A 19,019-nucleotide genomic window follows, 5' to 3' on the forward strand; every position below is an offset into this window, starting at 1 on the left:
TTCTGCATACATAGGCAGGTCGACTTCTCAACAAAAAGACCTCAGTTTCTTGTCAATTAGAAAGTTATGAAATGATACTAAAAAATTTATGATCATCAACAGACATCTTGCTCCTCAGTATGGTTAGCTGACTACTGTGTGATATGTCATTAGGCCTGAGCATTACAGCATATTTCTTTCTTGATGTCCATTCTCATGAATTTCTTTAAGCTGTGGGTAATACAGGTTCTGGGACCAGCTGATAATCTTTATCTTTTAATCAAGGTTTTTATTGATTTAAAACTTATCCAATTGCACTTTTTAATAGAAAAGACCAAGACACTATCCCATCTAAAAGAAAAAATGACAAAAGTTATTAAAAGTTTAATCGGTGTTAGATGGGCAACAAAAAACTACCAGTTTAACTATATTTTGATGGACTGGGGAAAAGAATAAACCATTCACATTGCCTTTTTAAATCAGATTTTTCCAGGAATTTTCACAATATGAAAGACATTTCTAATCATATCAAAATTGAAGATTTCAACTTCTGTAAAAGATTTTATTACAATTCACAGATAGCTAGCATCCAACCTGCAGTTTGTTGGTTTCACAGAATTCTTTTTCTTATTGATAATTTAATTCTAATTCAATATATACAAAAACTTTTGCCTTAAACTTAACTTGAAAACAGTTTCCTTTTATTCTAATTACTTCTGTTTTCTTGGTTTGGTTTGAGATTATTCTGTTTGAGACTTCTGATATACAAACCAGCTGCATTCTTCAAATGCACAACATGATCCTCTAGATCAGAGGGCTGAAGGAGAGAGAAAGGAAAGGAAGGGCTTATAGAGAAGGACACTTTAATTCATCACCCAGTCAATCTTCATTGATTAGGCGACTGTCAAGTCTTTATTTCTTCTACGTCTTCCAAAATAGTGATTTCTTCTTGAAGATAAGTTGCATTTAATTTTCTGAGGCAAAGAAAGACGCAATAGGCATGGAAGCAAAAAGTTATGTCCTTTAGGGGAATGACAGTCCAATGTCTACAGCGAGTTAACATGAAAATATTTGATAGGCACTTCATGGTTATTCAGAAATAACAGTCTAATAATTATTCAAATCAAACCTTTCTCAGTCAGAGTTCAGGGATTTACATAATTGAAAAATAAACATACAATTATGGGTCAGTGATGGCACAGCATTAAGGTACTTGAGAGGAAATATCTCAGTATTACTGTATTTAAACCAAAAATATGGAGTAATTGCAGGGCAATAGATGTAGCATATTAAGCATGAGTCTACAGAAATATGAAACCTATGAAAAATCTCATTCTATGCACCAGAATAAAGTACAAATCCTCAGCTGCTAAAAGCCTACACAGCTTCAGTGATTGAAATGGAGCTACATCAATTTCAATAACTAGAAATAGAGCAATGGTAGAATAAGTTAGTGTGCTGTGCAATCAAGATAAAGACATGGAACCAAGATAAAAGTCCTTACAGAATTACAGCCTTTACCACTCTCACCTCCCTCCCCACTATTTCCTCAGCAGAATGAATGTTTGGAATCAGGATTGCCCCTAAAAGTTATGAAGACCTGATCAATTCCCTATCAGAACTGAAGGTGCAAGTGGAGCAGCAGTCTCACAAGCTTATGCCACAGACTTAGTGGCAGAGGTTTGTACAAAACCTTTTTGCTCAAAGATGGAATTAAATAATGCTTTCTGGTGTAATCTTCCTCCAGTTACAACAGGTAAGTGCCTAGCCTATTTAGTTTGATTTTAAGTTTCACAAATGCATAAAAAGAATGTTTGATGGTTAAATGCTATTTTTACCGTTTGTTAAATTTCACTAAGAGGAAACAGGGGGAAAAAAGCCTAAGAAAAAAAGGTAATAGAAAAAGTAAACAAGTCATGCTTGTCCCAACATAATTAAAAAGACTAAAGACTTTGTTAGAGGCTTCACAACAGAGCTGATTTTCAGTTAACTACCAAAAGCTTATATAATTTTCTGTGTATCTCTTCAGACCCTGAAAGTTTTGACCTCTATTCCTGTTTGTGATTTTTAGATTTGTCTTTTCTTTGAGCAAGAACTTCACCGCAGTTTTTCAGCTCAACTATCCTACTTTCTAAATAATTTATCTTCCTGCCAAATATTGTTTTTATCTCTCTTATTTTGCTCATGCTGGAATCAATGCCATCAATCCCCTGAGTGTCAATCAAGAAAAGGGAATTAATGAAGTCACATAAACTTTTCAGATGTTACAGACATTTCTGAAACCATGTAGCAAAAAGAAAGGAAAGCGTGCTAGAATCAAGATAGAAACCAGATTACAAAAATACATATATAGTCTGTATTTGTTTGCTGGGGCAGGGAGCTGGAAGAACAGGGAAAGATTTCCCTGAGTGAAAGATTACTATTAACCTTTAGTGGTACTTCATTCATTATATCACAGAAGATGTAGGGATTCCCAGTTTGAGAAAAATAGCTTTATCCTCACCTTCAGCATTTGTTACTTTTCTGTTGAAATTTCTTCCACACACTTAGCCAAAAGAGGTCTATCCTTTAATTCATCTGTTTGGTTGTTTATTTTTTTGTTTTGCAAAAGCCTAAACAAACCCACAGGATGATTTCTGTTTAGGTAACTGAAATATATCTAGAGGCAACAGAAATAACATTGTCACATCAATAGTGAATGTAGTGTCAGGTTCATATTGTTTTTTTTGTTGTCTGTAGTCTATTTCCTAGCTCTTGGGTTACAAGAAATTTTCTTGGAAATCTTTGTTTTCCTCTGTCCAGTTTCACTTTCAATTGTTATTTCACAAGCAGTTAGAAAAACAACATTAAAGCATCACAGAAACAACACTTCTTTAAAAAATTCAACCAAACTGTGTGTATGTTCTCGTTTGTCAATATGAAACATATTGTTCATCATTATAAACTACTGGTATAATAAAAATCTGCTATATCAAAGTACTTCTATAAGGCAGACTCAGAAAATATAACAAATATAAAACAAAGGAATGACTCAAAGTGCCGCATTAAAACCAAGAATGAGTACCATACAACATATGAGTTAGGCTTTAAATCAGCACTGATTTTGAAAGGAAGGTATTTTCTCTTTTTAAATTGGAACAGTTTCGGTTTTTTTAAATAGAAGAAAGATATTTTAATGCCTGTGATGTTCATTGACTTCCCACTGGCCTTGTACTAGTGTTTTCCACCTCATGTTTATAATACTTAATCTTACTAAGTTGAATGTTTCTGCAGTAGATTTAGCAGAAGCTATTATTTATTTTAGCAGAAGCTATAAATTAAATCTATTTCCACTCTCATCTGAAAGCTCATATAAAACACAGGCACTTGTTTTTCTTTCAGTCAGGATGGTTTGAAAACAAAATATAATTCAGAACTGAGTCCAAAAAAATCCCTCTTCTCCTTAGCTGCACAATTTACATGCAGTGACCCTGGAAACCTGCAGTTCATGTATTCATAAAATCACGGAATTGTTAAGGTTAAGGTTGGAAAAGACCTGTAAGGCCATTAAGTTCAACTGTTTAATTAACCCCTTTATGATCGTCACCAAACCATGTCCCCGACTACCAGACCCACATGCCTTTTGAGCACTCCCATGGACAGTGATTCCACCAGTACCCTGGACATTCTGTTCTAATGTTTGAACATCATTGCAGTGAAGAAAGACTTTCTAATATGAAACCTAAACTTCCTCTGGTGCAATTTGAAGCTGCTTCTTCTCATTTTGTCACTTACTACATGGGAGAAGAGGTGGACCCCCATCCTGGTACAACCTTCTTTCAGGTAGCTGTAGAAAGCAGTAAGGTCCTTTTTGACCCTTCTTTTCTCCAGGCTCAACAATCCCAGCTCCTTCAACTGCTCCTCATGTTTCCAGGTGAGGAATTGCTTGCCTCCCAGTGGGCTAATACAATGATAATTTTACAAAATCTTTCAGCTATGTAACTGTACAATCAAAAATTACGATAAACATTAACCAAGGAGAGGAATAAGAAGCTACACTTCACTGATCTAAGGACTTACAAAATAATGAACTAGACCAGATATGTTAGCTTCACTCCTAATGTGGAAAAATAGCACCAATTCATCATGTGGTCACCCAGCTGTGAGGTGGCTGACCACTAGAGATCACCAACAACACTCCCAAGACAGAAAAACCTATGTGCTGATGGAAGGGAATATATGTTAACGGCTTTGGGGAAATTATTGTCACATATATGTTTCTTCTGGGAAAACCCATGAATATATATGTAAAATATAGTATGCAAACAGGAGCTTTTTCCATATTCAGCATGAAAAACAGGTGGAGATATCCCCTGTGTATCTGGTGTCACAATGGAATGCCCTGCTCCCAGATATGAAAATTATAATCTTAGGGAGTTTGCTTTTTCAGCTGTATTTTGGCAACACTCATAGAACTTGTATTCCCTACCTTTCCCCAGCTTTGATAACCTTCTTCAACTTGCTCCAGCACCTCAAAGTCTTTCTTGTAGTGAAGAGTCAAAAGCCAGGATTCAAGGTACACCAGTGTTGAGTACAGGGAAAGGATGCCCTCCTAGTCATGCTTGACACACTATCTCTGATATTCGCACTAACAATGGCAACATAAAAACATGACTTAGCTTCTATGCAAATTAAAAGTTATAGTAGATAAAAAGTAGACATTTTCCTTATCTTGCTTTTCATATTGCTGTAGATTTTGCACACTTCCTTAATAAATACATGGCATCAGCGGCAGTACCAGACTGCTGGACAAAAGGAAAGAGAAAACCTCCACAGCTCCAAAAGCAGGAGCAAACAAGACGTTGACAGTAACATATGGCAAAGACAGTGAAAGTACTGGAAATTAACACTAAAAGGGGATTTTAAATTACACCTTGTAAGTTTTTTAATTAAAAGGGCAAGCTAGTTTTTTACTTCCTGGTGGCTCCTCCTGACTAAATTTTTAAAGACAAGAAAGATGTGTGGTTGAGGTTTACTGTGCTTAAACAAGCTTACATTACTTTAACAGGTGGTATTATAAGGTGAACTAGAATTCCACAGTTTAGCAACAAATTTCCATTTCCTTTTTGGTGACAACTCCCAGCAAAATAATGATACTGATCTTAACAACACACTTGATTCTCTTGGCTCCAAAATTAATGTCTGTAATAAACTGATTAATTTCTGAGAAGCAGAAAACTTCACTGTATGTGATTTTTATTTTTCTGTTCAAAAGTGAAAAAAAGTCTAATATTCAACTGACTAACCAAACTCACTCTGAAATATAAAGAGTTCATAAAATTTATGTTTCTAACTGATATTTGTATTTATCATTGTGCTGGATTTGGCCAGGATGAAATTTGTTTTCTACACAGCACCCCTTTCTGTGCTATGCTCTGCGCACATGGCTAGAACATTGCTGGCAGCACACCTCTGTGCTGTTTGTTGCTGAACAGTGCATGCTTGCACAGCATTAAGGCTTTCTCCCTTCTTCCCCTGTGAGCAGACTGAGAGTGGAGGGCACACAGCCAAAAGAGCTGACCAAATCTGGCCAATGCATTATCTCCGACCATATGATTTCTTGCTCAGCAATGAAAGTTCAGGGAGAGAAAAAAGGAGAGATCTTTGTGGTTCTGGTATTTGTCTTCCCAAAAAAATTTATATTTTTGCCCTTCTTCCCAAGGAGCAACATCTGGGGAGTGGCAGACACCTCCCATTTTCCTTTCCATGCAGTTTTGCTTTTCTTATCAAAATGTCGTTGCCTCTATCTATGAGTCTTCTCACTTTCTTTCTACTTTGTCCACATTCTACAAATATGAGTGAAAAGCTGGTGGATGTTTGCTGGGGAAACCCACTATACTCACTCTACAACTTTACATGATTTTTTGCACTGTCCATTCACTTTAATATTTCTTCTCCATTGCTTAGCTTCTCTGATTAATGTATTCACTGGAAAATCCTGGCTTCTTGTACTTTCCTTCCCCCTTCTCCTTCATATTTCCCCATGGAAAAGTGTATTTGAGCATTTTGAAAATACAAGGATAATTCAGTGAGACAAATGAAGCAACTATGTCTATCTCTGATGACACATAAAATTAAGATTCTTAGTTTATATTTTCTTCAGAATTATAAGACATTTCATCTTCGTAGAACCATAGAACATGCTCGGGACCCATCAGAATCGTTGAATACAAATCCTGGCCCTGCACAGGACACCACAAGAGTCACACCAGTCACACACTGGAAATTAACACTAAAGGGGACCTAAATTCTATGGCTGCTTTCTTTTCATAATTTCTTCAGAATTTTTCCCCACATATATTAATAATATCAGATTATAACTTCTTTTATGAGAAAGAACTACATTTTCAACATCAAATGGCAAGAAAATAGTAGTTTTCTAAAGCAGCTACAATCGCGCTAAAGGTATCTGTTAATTTAGGGCTGAAAAAAAGACAGAAAATATATGTGGTCTGCATGGTTGAAATAAGGAAAATAGTAATGCAATTGTTTTTAATTATCAAGAAAAACAATAAAATAATCTTATGAAATTTGTGTATCCATTACATAAATCATGCTACATCATATATGACATTAAAGCTGTAGTAATAATCACACGGTACTCCTTTTTTTTTTTTCTTATCACATGATAATTCCTGCAGATCTCTCCATGTAATTGGTGCAGAAGGGAGAGAAAGTAGGGGATTTCTTACATTTCTGAAAACAAATCTCAGCTTTCAAGCTGAATTAACAAGTTTCAGAAAGCTCACAGAAGAAAAATTACTAAGAGTGGTGTTTCAAGTATTCTAATGAAAGTTGACTTCAGTGAGACAGAGACACTCTACAGGAACACAGAGGATGCACATTTGTGGGACAGTGGGGTCTATAAGATAATTTGGCTGGAAATCAGCCACTTACTTACAAAGAGTACTTACATTATGAGTTACAGCCACTACAAGTACATAGAATAATTTAAAATAGAATCATTTCTATAGAATAAAATAGAATTTGTGCAGCTCCAGTATTATTCAAAAAGTTGCAGCAATATAATGACGATGAGACTGTGAAGTTACATGTACTTTTTATTTTGTCATTTTATATAAGGATTCCAGAAGTAGAGAAAGGACCTTCAGTGCACTTGGTCTTTCCCACAGTGCTAGAAGTTCCATCTTGATACCTTAAACTTATTCATTGTGCCAAATAATCCCTTCCAATCAATTTCATTGCTACAGTGTATTCACTGCTGTAGTCTTTTCCCTTCAACACTTCTACTCAAACACCTGATTAGAAGGAAAAATTGTGTGAACATAAAATTAATGCTATTTTCTTTAACTAAACTGCTCTGGGCAGACACTAAAATGCAAGCAAGTGTCTAGCCTAAGGCTTGGTTCTGCAAAAGAAATTAATGTATATATTGGGTGTATGTAATTTTCTGAAAATTTATACTGTGACATCAAAAGTCAAAGCAGATCGTGGAAATGCCTTTCCCTTGGCAAAATGCCACTGATTTCCAAAGCATTAATTATATGGAATCAATCATTCCAATGCCTTAGCTTCCCTTCTAATAAACCTTTCTAAATCTAATGTATGGAAAGGCTTTATATTAAAGTGCTAGATATTACAGTAATCTTCAGTAGCACTAAAACTGGAGAGCAAAATCTTTGTATTCTAAAGTATACTTATGAAATGTGATTCCTAATAATTTGATCAAAGTCTCTCTAAAGTGGTTGTGAAATGGGAATAACAGAAATGTGTAACAAATATATCTGTGCCTCTGGGGAATAACACCAATTCCAAGGATAAGGCAAACATTTGAGCTGGACAAGCCACTTTCAGCAGCTGCATGCCAATTCTGGCCATGGATCTTTTCTCCAGCCAGGCAAGGAAAGGACAAGAAATCCCAATGAACCAAGGTGTTCTCCCCAGCTTGCCCTACTATCAGTGCATTTTGCAGACCCACAATAAACAGGCTTTAATAAGAGAATTTAAGATTACTGGATGGGTGGGAGCTATGTTTTCTGAATGTGTGAATTTGTGTAGGAAGAGTTAGCCAGATTATCCCAGGGTTTAGAATAAGATCAAGGTATAGAGTAACAGTGGGGAGAAGGGGCTGGAGGCTGCTACCTGTATTCCGTATTTGACAGCGTCTGTCAGCTCCAGCTACTCAAACCTCTTCTTTGCTCATACCACTTGTGGTGCCAAAAATATGTCACATTAAGCATCTCAAGCAGACCAGAAAGCAAGCCTCCTGTGCACTTAGCTGCCATTTCCTCAGTTCTTGGCTGTCAGCCAGAAGATACATGAGTAGGTAGCTCACTTGTCACCACAAAAATCATCCAGACACACCACTTGTCTTACTATCTGCCCTTACACACAGCCTCTATGGTCCCCCATGTCCTTTACAAACTACAGGAGCACTTTGATTCCGACTGAGTTGGAAATGGCTTGCACTTACCTTCAGAATCCTCACTCTGCATCTACATGCGGGATATGGCTACAATAGTAAATTTCCTACTCACATTACAAAAGACATGCCAATTTCTACCAACAGGTGGAATTGCTATGCTTTCTATGTACACAAGTACAGCCTCTCTAAAATGAAAATTAAATTTATTTTCCCACAAACAGAGGACTACAGACATTCAGAAAAAAATTATCTTCCTGCTTCCCACAGTGTAGTATTTCTTAATATATAGATTTTTTGAAAGAGAGTTGGCTAATTTTTAAGGTGAAGTGACACAAATAAGGAGCAGCTAAATCATCTGGGCTGAAAATCTTTCTGAAACTTCAGAAAGCCAAGCTCACAGAAGTTTGGAGACATACTTTTTTCATAGATCGCTGGTAAATGATGAGTTCATAAAAGTATTTCATATTGAATACAGAGTTACAAAGAGTAGAGCAGACCACATATGGCCTTTTTTACATAAAAGAGACAATCCCTCTGATTGTAAAATAGTAGACTCTGCTCTACTTTGTTTACCATCCCTCTCAAACCAAAAAAAGTCCTACAGCCTCTACTGTCCCTGCATTATAGGAGCTGATAGCTAGCCAGTCCTTGCTTTTTGCCAACAGATGCTGAAATTTTACCTGCAGTAATAGACAGATAAAGCTAAATTCTAATTAGCTGTCTGTACATTGTTTTTTGCCACAGTTGCTGCTGTATCTGGACACAGGCTTCCAGAATGCTCCTTTTGGTGAGTATGAAGACAAAAAGTAGGTTTTTAAATACAGATGCACTTTAAAGCTGTGTAATGCATAAGTAATAAAATTTTAAGGATGAAATGTAGGGTGAGACATTATGAAAAGGTAAAACAAGGAAAAATCATACCTGGAAAAAACACCCGATAAAGGTGTTTGATAAGAAGTAGCCTTGACTGTAATAGTGAACACAGTTTCAAAATATACAGTACTAACCTAGTCTTCATCAAGCTGTTGATTTTGTTCTGTTATTGTTATGGTTTACTTTCCATTAAAACTACCTCTATTTGCAGTTTAGATAAAAATTGTGCTCACATTTTAAAAAACCTACATATGACATGAATCTGGAGAGAATCAGTTTCTAAATTGACAAGATAGCCAGAGCAACTATAGGGAGGAAGAAGTGCATAAACTACACACAAATTCCAGTATCTTTGAAATTAAAAAGCTTCTTGAGATATTCTAGTACAGTCTGAAAACCCTTCAGACTTGGAACAGACCTGTTTATACATTACAACATTAACAGAGAGTGAATAAAATTCATAATATATTTTGAAATTAAAAAGTATTCCTGGCTGAAGATGTACATTTCTGATACTTTCCAAAATTCCTCTCTCATGTACCCTGCAACTATTCTCCCTCCAATATTTACAGCCACCTAAAACAACAACTAACCAAAAAACAAGTGAAAACTTTGAAACTTGAAATCCACATACAGCAATATAAATTAAAACCTTTCTGAAACTCTCAGGTCTCCAATCATGCCTCTCAAACAATAGAAGACTATTCGTGTAATTCAGAAACACCCGGAGAAATCTGGTTTGTAAGCATTTTTGGACTTTGCCTTTCCTAGAGCCGCAAGCCTTTCCCTCCATTCACATCCTGAAAATACCTTATACTGCCTCCTAGAAATTTAGAAAATTAAATAGGAGAAAAATGCCACAAAATTGGAAGGTCTTAAAAAATCTGACCCTTGCAATTTGGATTGCAGTAACACACTGAACCATATTTCAAAATGCATATACATCAGTGTTTCCTTCCAATCAGCCGACCCTGGATGCTGTACAAAAAATTAATGCCTCAAATTTATTTTTAAAAAATGTTGAGAAGACAATAATATTCACCACTTTTCCCTTAAAATAATCTATATGGCTTGGTTAAATTAAAAATTCCAATGGAAAACTTGTCCAGAAATATTTATCTCCCTCCAAAATAAATATTGGAATGATCAGTGAATTCTCAGTCAGTGGTTAGTTTGTTTTGGATTTTCTTTCTTTCTTTCTCATATTTTTATGTCTATATGGTTTTCAAATAAAAAACAGAAATAGATCATAAAGAATTCATGGTGAGCTTTTGAGGAAGGAAATTGAAACCATCAGCCAGATATGAAAGCTGTTGAAATCAGTAACTGCACAGAGCATGAGGAACGGACAACAATTCCCAGAAGATTGCATGTAAAATGCAATACTTAAGTATCACGAACATGGCTGGCATTTTGTTTTCTAGAGTTCTCTCCTATTCCAATATTACAGAAGCGCCACTTACAATTCTTATTCTGATAGTTCACAGAGGCACTTCCCATGTGTATCTGCTACATTGATTTTAAATAGATCAGAAAATGTCAGGAGCCAACAACTGGATAACCTACAACTTCCTTACAAGCTGGTTGCTAATGAGGCAAGGCTGCAGTTTAGTGAGCATTTCTTTCAGAGGAAATGCTTTACTAAACCCCTTTGTGATAGTAGAAACTGTAAAACAGACAGAGAATTCATCAGAATTAAAACACCCAAAAACTTTAATCCGCACGTGTTTCCTGAGGGGGTCAAAAGCAATATGAAAAGCTAATTATGCTGACATAACACTACAAAAATAAATGACTGTCAAACTCTGACCATGATATCTTACTGGTGACTTCAGAGATTTCATCTGAAACTCTTCTCACCTTCACTTGATATTGTATATTTAAAACTATTTTACTTCTTGACCTGAGCTTCTCAGAGCTACTTGTATTCCTGATTTTATTTTAGATACAGAAAAGAAGCTGCTTTTCCTTCACTTTCATTTTTTCAACATCAAAAGCCAAACCTCTAACAAAACTGTAGCATCCAAGGACACAAATTCAATTGTTTACTTAGTGAAAAAGTGCCTGCCTATACTGTAAATCCTTGTAGTACTAAAGACAGTACTAAAGTACTGTAAAACACAGGACACAGCATTTACCGTGTCATTTCTATAATTCTAGGTTAAAAACAAATCAGATGTAGTCCCAAGATCATACTTTCAACAAAAAATCCTACAACAATCCTACAGATCTTCTTTAAGGGTAATTCCTCCTGCACCTGAGGAAAAAGAACCCCAAGTGTCAGCACAGACCCGGGGCACAGACAGACAGAGCAGCTCTGCAAAGAAGGACCTGGGACTCTTGGTGGATCACAAGTTGTCCATGAGCCATTAGTACCCTCGTGCCCAAGAAGATAAATGGTATCCTAGATTACGTCGGGAAAAACATGGCCAGAAGGCTGAGGGTGGTGATGCTGTCACTCTACTTGGCCCTGGTGAGGCCGAATCTGGAGTGTTGTGTACAGTTCTGGGCTCTCCAGTAAAAGAGAGACAAGGAGTACTGGAGAGGATCCAGCAGAGGGTCACAAAGATAATTTGTGGAGCATCTCTCTTAGGAGGAGAGACTGCAGGAGCTCAGCCTGTTTAGTCTGGATCCAAGAAAACTGAGAGGGGATCTTATTAACACATTGGAATATCTCAAAGGTGGGTGTCAAGGAGAATGGTGCCAGACTCTTTACACTGATGCCTAGCAACAGGATGAAGATCCACGGCCATAAACTAAATACACAAGTTCCACATCAACGTCAGGAAGAACTTCTTTACATTGAAGGTGGCAGAGCACTGGAACAGGCTGCACAGGGAGGTCATGGAGTCTCCCTCTCAGAAGACATTCAAAAGCCACCTGGATGTGCTCCTGTGTCACCTGCTCTAGGTGACCATTGGCTTGGCAGTGGGATTGGCCTGGATGAACTCCACAGGTCCCTTTCAACCCTTGTAATTCTGTGTTTCTCACCATGTAACAGGAAGGGATATGCAACAGATAAAAACTTCCCACAAGTGTGCAAAATCGCATCATTGCAAACATCTGCTGAATTTCTTCACAATATTTACATCTATTAATACAAATATCTCATGCACAGTACAGCAATACTAGTTCCATGAGACAGTGAAGCAGTTCTGGAGCTGCACAGACCAAATTTCTCTTTTTACTGAAGTTGCTTGCAGTATCCACAAATACTGATGAATGTCAGGCAGTATTCACCCATGACTTAAGATATTAAAGGTAATAAAAGATATTAAAGATATTTCATTTAAGATATTAAGATATTTCCTATTAAGATATTTCATTTTCTCTCTTCTGAACACTACTGCATTATAGAAGTATTAAGTCAGGTTTTATATTACGAATCTCAGAGTTGACAACACAGCAGATAACACTCTTACAATAAATCTGCCATAATGAACCTGCACATCAGGCCATGCAAATAAACTTTCTGTAGTGCTGAAACCTTACAGCTGAAATTAGCCACAGGAAGCAAAATTGTTTTCAGGATTCCCATCGTGTCCCTGGGTCACAGAACTTTGGAAGATGGAAGGGATCTCTAGGCATCACCTTGCTCAGGAGCAAGGAGCATCTACAGTAGATGGTCCTGGACTACATCCACAAAGCTTTTGTTTGCCTGTGGTTTGAATTCTTTGGTTTGGGCTGGGTTGGGTTTTTTTATTCTTGAAGAATGAAGACTACCACCTCTCTGGAAATCTGTGCCAGTGCTCAGTAACAGTGAAAATGCATTTCCTGATTTTCATTAAATACTTCCTGTGTTTCAATTTATGCGCACTGGGTCTTGTCCTGTCACTGGGAATCAGTGAGGCAGCATGATTCCATATCCTTTGCTCCCTCCTTTCAAGTACTTATATACATAGATAAGGTTCCTATGAGCCTTCTCTTTTCCTGACAGAACAGTCTCACTCTCTCAGCCTTTTCTCATAGGAGAGATGCTCCACTCCATTAATCATTTTCATGGCCTTTCATTGGACTTTTTTCAGCATGTCAATAAATCACCTGTAGTTGGAAGCCCAGACCTGGACACAGATGTGACCTCACCAATGTTGAGATATGAATGATCACTTCCATCAGCCTGTTGTCAAGACTCCTCTTTATGTAGCCCAGGATACCGTGAGCCCTTGCTTTCTTGCAGCAAGGGCACATTGCTGACTCATGTACAACATGATGTCTACTAGGAGCCCCAAAGCAGTTTTTCCAAAGTTATTTTCCAGCTGGGCATGCCTGGTGTTATTCATCCTCAAGTGCAGAGCTTCACACTTCTCCTCACTGAACTTCTTGAGCTTTCTCTCAGCCCATTTCTAGAGGTTTCTCCGGGATGAGACCAATATCCCTGAATGGCAGCACAGCCTTCTAATATATCAACTACTCCTTCCAGTTTTATGTCTCAACTACTCCTGTCAGTTTTATGTCATTGACACACTTGCCGAAGGTACACTCTGCCCCATCATCATGATAATAATTAGTTATAATTAATTACTAATGAAGCTATTAAACAGGCACAGACTCATTATTGTCCTCAGAGATCACCAACTGATACTGGCCTCGAATTAGACTTTGAGCAACTGACCACCACTGACCAGGCATTTCAATGTGGAAGTTTACCAAGCCGGTCAGGCATGAACTCCTCCTGATGAGCCTTATAAACAGCTTCCCATCATGTTCCTGTCCGTGTGCCTAGAAATACTTTCCAGGGACTCAGCCAGTATTCAGGATTTTCATCCACACACCATGCTCAACCATTGCAAGGCATTGAGGGGTGGGAAGAGAAGCTCCGGGAAGGAAAGTTCTGGGAAGTTCAGGGAAGTTCCAGGAAGTTCAGGGAAGGCAAGTTCCAGAAAGTCCTGGGAAGTGAAGTGAAGGGAAATTCAGGGAAGTGTAGTTCAAGGAAGGGAAGGGTAGTTCAGGGAAGGGAAGGTCAGGAAAAGGAAGTTCAGTGAAGAGTAGTTCAGGGAAGGGAAGGGAAGGGAAGGGAAGGGAAGGGAAGGGAAGGGAAGGGAAGGGAAGGGAAGGGAAGGGAAGGGAAGGGAAGGGAAGGGAAGGGAAGGGAAGGGAAGGGAAGGGAAGGGAAGGGAAGGGAAGGGAAGGGAAGGGAAGGGAAGGGAAGGGAAGGGAAGGGAAGGGAAGGGAAGGGAAGGGAAGGGAAGGGAAGGGAAGGGAAGGGAAGGGAAGGGAAGGGAAGGGAAGGGAAGGGAAGGGAAGGGAAGGGGCCAGTCCAAAGGGGAAAAGGAACCATGGGACATTTTCTAAGCCGAAGCTTTCTTATAGCAAGTCTTTCTAACATATATAAGACAACATATCTAAGACCTACTTACAGAAGCAGATATGTATATTTTTATCCATATTAGGGTGTCCTCAAAAATCACTTCAATGCAATTAAAATACTATTGCTTTCTTTATATAAATTTATATATTTACTTTTTTTTTTCTTTTTCTTTTTCTTTTTTTAATAAAGGCTTAATCTCCTTTAGTTGCCTGGTTGCATCAAGTGTGCCAGTAGTGGTTCCTGAAGATGCCAATATGTGACTACTGAACTCACCTTCTCTTAATACCCTCAAAGCAAACAGACAACCTGCCATACTTCTCTGGGGCCAGGGCAGCAGCACAAGCTTGAGAGCAACTTATTTTCAAATACTTATCTTGACAGAAAGTTGTATAAATACCACTGGTGACAGATCATTACAGTTTTGAAATCAGTAAACACAGAATAAGAACGAAACACTGAATAACATTTTATCAACTTAGAGCCTTACAGTATAACAAATTGGTTTTTGCAAATGTGTTATTTATGTCATTGCATCATATACAAGCTCAAAGGCTGACTGTGCTTCAAATTGTCTGAACCTATGTAACAAATGAAAAAGAAAATGCAATGTTGTATATGTAAATTTGAACTCACTTATTGTTCTTGTATAGACTAAAACATATTTTCAGTTCTCTAAGCTGATATTTTTCTTTATAGATCTATTCACCAGGATGACAGCTAATTTAATTACTTTATAAATATCACTGTTGATTTCAGGAAAAGGTTGGAAGCGTTAATGAAGAATAGAAACTTTGAACATAGCCAGGGCAACATGTTTAAAACATAGTTTCATTTTAGATTTAAAAAGCATCTTTACTAAGATTTTGCTGAACCTTGAGTTGTTATGTTGCAGCTGGTAACAAGAAAACAGAAAGTTTCAGGGAGCAGTAAGAGACGCTAATGATCCTTTCATATTAATGAAAGCAGATAATGAAAACACAATGCAAATCGCCTATTTACACCCAGCAATACCATGGCTGTTAATGGACCAGTGAAGTGAAGAAGAGAGCAAGCTGTAGTCGAGAATGTAGTCACAGCTGGAATCAGCCCAAGTAGCAGATTCAGCTATTGAAAAGAGAGAAGACACTTCCTGAACTGCTCAGCGTATAGTAGTTACTCTAGAAGTACAGAACCAGAGTTATGCTGAGTTACAGTTCTATTTGTTACGATCAGTTCAAATGAGGTCTCAAAATCAGAGGAAAACCCCTTATTTTCCAGCCTACTCCCGTTCATTATGAAGCAGGAGCTAATCTGTGCAGAAGGAGTGACACCAAAAAAGCATGAACATTGTTAGTAATTGCTGACTTCTCACCGAGAGTTGCTGAAGTACCCATTTGCCATCTGGACCTCTCTAGAGAGGTTTTCTGTCTACTGGAGGCTCACATTCTCAATGTCACAAAGAGACTGCCACACCTGGTAAAACCAGACGACTATCATGCACTCCTACTCTTCCATACAGAATTAGGCTGCAACAGGGAGTTTGCAAAGTATCAAAAGGGGCTTTGCATCCTTCAGAAAGATGTTTTAGGTTCTCCTCTATACTCCTAACTGGAAACTGGGGACCCAGAAAGAAGATGAATGGATCAAGAGAATGGTTGACTGCACAGCTGGTGCCATGCTCAGGGTTTTGGCTTCTATGAGCTAGGATGCACCCTTGAGAAACAGCTGACAGGCAATGGGCCTCACCTGACTGGGGGAGGTGAGCATGTTCTGGGAAGGAAACTGGCTGGACTTCTTGGCAGAGCTTTTAAATCATACTTAGCAAGGAAAAAGGATATATTTCCAAGTGTCAAGAGAGGAGCAGGGAAACAACAGCACTTTCAGGAAACGGCAAGGAAATACCTGTAAATCATCACCAAGGAATTAAGGAAGGATTCTCCCAAAAGGTGAAGAAATCTCCAGCCCAGAAGGAGATATGTCAGAAAATAAATTCCAAGGAGAGTATACTCTCATCTCTGCTAGATGAGAAGGGTAATCTGGTATAAACAGATATGGATAAGGATGAAACACCCAAAAAGCTCTATGTTTCAATCTTCATCCACCACCAGATATCCCATGTCTCTCAAGTCCCTGAACATCTAGGTGGGATGGAGGAATGAGTTCCCTTCCACTGCAGTGAAAAGCAGGCTTGAGATCACTTGATGAAGCTGAATAACCACAAGTTTATAGGACGTGTATCTGAGGTCCTGAATGATGATGTTGCCAAGCACTTCTCCATCATATTTGAAGAGCCATAGTGATGAGGTGAAGTCTCCAATGCTTGGAAAAAAGGAAACATCACTCCTATTTTTAAAAAGGGAAAAAAAGAACGAGAAGAGCAGACTGGGGTGTCTCACTTCTGTGCCTGGGAAGATCATGCAGCAGATCCTCCTAGAAAATGTTTTAAGGCATGTAATAGACAAGGAAGTGATCAGAGGCAGCCAGCACAAGGACTTCCATTAGCAGAGAGGAGTTGGATGAGCTGGGCTGATCTGGAAAACTCTACACCCCCTCCCTCAAGCCCAGCTAAAGATGATAACCCTTCTGCTTCTGGCAGCAGCTGAATCAAGCTCCCAGAATAATGTGAATAGTATGGAATTAAACAGTCCTAGAAACTGCACCCTTTTTTCCCTATAACCCCAACAAAAAGCATAAATTTTGTCTGACCAAACTGGTGGCCTTGTGTGATGGAGTGACTGCAAATGAAGACAAATTGTCTTCAAATTGGACTGGGATTTGAAGGGTGGACTGTTTGGTAGGTAAGGAATTAGCTGGGCAGACACATCCAGGGAATTGAAGTCAATGTGCAGGTGGAGCTGATGACAAGTGATGTTCCTCAGTGCTCTGTGTTGGGACCAGTGCTTTTCAATATCTATCTCATTTACACAGACAGTGAGGTCAAGTTCTCCCTCAGCCAGTTTGCAGACAAAACAAAATTGAGTGGTACTGTTGACACACCTGAAGAATGACATACTATCCAGGAGGACCTGGACAGTCCTGAGAACTGCGGCCATGAGAATCTCATGAGATTCAACAGGGCCAAGTGCAAGGTGATGTACCTGGATCAGGGCAATTTCAGACATGAACACAGATGGAGAAGTCATTGAGAGTAATCCTAATGAGGCACTTGGGAGTTGCTGTGAATGAAATGCTGGACATGAGTAAATAGTTTGAACTCACAGCCTAGAAAAACCGTGTCCTGAGCAGCATCAAAAGCAGCTTGTCCAGCGTGTTGAAGGAGGTGATTTTCTCCCTCTGTCCTTGTGAGAACCCACATGGAGTTCTGCATCCTGCTCCGGGGTCTAAAGAGCCACAAAGATGGGGACCTGTTGGGAGGGCCATAAACACAAGCAGAGAGTTTCTTCTACAAAGACTGGCTGAGACAGCTGGGGTTGTGCAGCAAGGAGAGCAGAACACTTTGGTGAGATCTTATGGCAGACTTGCACTACGTTAACAGGACTTTAAAAAAGAGGGAGAGCTATTTTTCCTGCAATCTGATAGTTTTAGGTCAAATGGGGAACCATTTTAAAGTTTATATTGGAATTAAATTAAACATTCGAAGAAATTCTTTACTCAGAGTGTGATGAGTCACTGGAACAGAGTTGTGCATGCCCATCCCCAAAAGTGTTTGGTGCCGGGTTGGATAGGGCTTTGAGCAACCAGGTCCAGTGGAAGTTGTCCCTACCTATGTCTGGGGGAGGTGATCTACGAGGTCTTTTCCAACAGAAGCCATTCTACGATTCTATGAAATCTTCCACAAACCAGGACCTAGAGCCTATAAATCTATCATCAAGAAAAAAACATTCATTTTTTTTATTTTGCTTGGTGCTTCCTTTGCAGAAAGTAAACACTGTAAATCAGTTCTGATGTTTCATAAATGCTCAAGAGGAAAAACAAGAATATATTGTACAGTGTTACCTGTAAATTAAGCCAATATCTGATGCAAGAGGATGTTATTCCTAGGCATTCGTTAATTAAATATGAGGTTATTTGCTATCCTTATAAGTTTGTCTTCCTGGCTTATAATATGCTATCCTTAGAAAGAAGGCCACAGTGCAGAATAAGGAAAAGGAACAAAATCAAATATGATTTTCTGATTTACTTTTCCACATTAAGCCCATGAGTATTCTAGAAGACACATTTCAATTCCTCCCAGTCTTGCTACTTTGAAACAGCAGCTACTTGTAAAGTAGAACAAAGTATTTAGTTTTAGCATGTGTAGTATTTGGCAGCTGTAGAAAATGCAGTACAGAAAAACCAATTATTTTCCTTAAGGTATTTAAGTACTTGACATCAGAAGCTCGTAAATAACATAAATTGCCATTTTAAACCAAATTGCTGTCATTCATAAAATTATTAATTTTCAAAAATTGAAAAAGTATTAAACATGCCAATAACAGAATTCTCTTTGCTAGT

This window comes from Sturnus vulgaris, chromosome Z (assembly GCF_052056855.1).
Source record: "Sturnus vulgaris isolate bStuVul1 chromosome Z, bStuVul1.hap1, whole genome shotgun sequence".
NCBI classification, from domain to species: domain Eukaryota; kingdom Metazoa; phylum Chordata; class Aves; order Passeriformes; family Sturnidae; genus Sturnus; species Sturnus vulgaris.